This window comes from Sinocyclocheilus anshuiensis, unplaced genomic scaffold (assembly GCF_001515605.1).
Source record: "Sinocyclocheilus anshuiensis isolate Anshui unplaced genomic scaffold, SAMN03320099.WGS_v1.1 scaffold886, whole genome shotgun sequence".
NCBI lineage: Eukaryota > Metazoa > Chordata > Actinopteri > Cypriniformes > Cyprinidae > Sinocyclocheilus > Sinocyclocheilus anshuiensis.
The window spans coordinates 684626-686076 of NW_015536542.1; positions in this window are offsets into that span (position 1 = coordinate 684626).

Sequence of the window (1451 nt, forward strand, 5' to 3'; positions counted from 1 at the left end):
CGTAATGATGGATTTGCTTAAAAACATGCAGCTTTTCACATCACAAAATGTTAATTGATGGACTGGAGTGGTGTGGATTACTTGTGGATTATTGTGATGTTTTTATCAGCTGTTTGGACTCTCATTCTGACGGCACCCATTCACTGCAGAGGATTCATTGGTGAACAAGTGATGTAATGCTAAATTTGCCCAAATCTTCTTCTGATGAAGAAGTGTCATCTACATCTTGGATGGACTAAGGGTGTGTAAATTTTCAGCACATTTTCATTTTCGGCTGAGCTATTCATTTAATGTTTAGCATGTGCTCTATTACACCAAAAAAAACTTTCAAAATGGTAACATCTAAAAAAATTTTTTTTATGGAAGTCAGATACTTAACATCACAATCAACCTAAATACATTAATTTGTACCAACAAAACAATTCTGTTGGGGTTAAACCAAGTAGAAATATCTCTGTAAAGTAACAATTGCTGGTTACCACTTTTCACAAAATATACAATTTTTCACCTGCATGTAAATGTAAAGTTTCAGATGACTTTGATGTCCAATTACTGCAGGCTCGTCCAAGAGGAATCTAATGCAGAACAAAAAGGAACATTATTTTTCCCTGGCTGAGTCATACTCCAGTAACAGGCCACAATTAAGCTATGCACTGGCTGCTGGAAAAATAACAACTAATGCATCAAATGCATACACTATTGAGAAATGAATGCATACACTGTTGAGAAATGAATGCATACACTATTGAGACTATTGAAAAAACTATTGAGATTCATATTTCCATTGAGTATGAATAATAATTACATATATATTAGTCTGTTGTGGAAAATGTCTGGAAACAAATGTTATATGCTGCACTAGTGGCTTTTGAAAATGAATAAACTAAACTTTATTAAACCACAGAAGCTCAAGTGTAGTGGTACTGCACTAGGCAAGGCAAGGCAAGGCAAGTTTATTTATATAGCACATTTCATACACAATGGTAATTCAAAGTGCTTTACATAAAAGAAATGAAAAAATAATAAAAAAAATAATCACAACAATAAAACAAGGAATTTAAAACTTTGAAAATGATTTAAAAATACTTTTTAGAGGTTTAAAATGAATTTAAAACCGTTAAGAATAGAAAATGATTATACATAAAATATAGTGCAATCAGTTCGGACATTACACACAATTTCTTCAAAAGCAGACATAGTATCTTCTTTTTGGTATTGTGGTCGAATCTGTCTGACATCTGCATAATTTGGGGATGTGCTAATCGCCTTCCTGATATTATTGATCTTCTCAGAAAAGAAGGAAGCAAACTCATTGCATTTGCTGTCGGAGAGCATTTCACTGGGAATCTGACTTGGGGGGTTTGTCAGTCTCTCAACAGTAGCAAAAAGAGTGCGAGTGTTGTTTAAGTTACTGTTTATAAGGTTTGAGAAGAAACTCTGTCTAGCTGTGG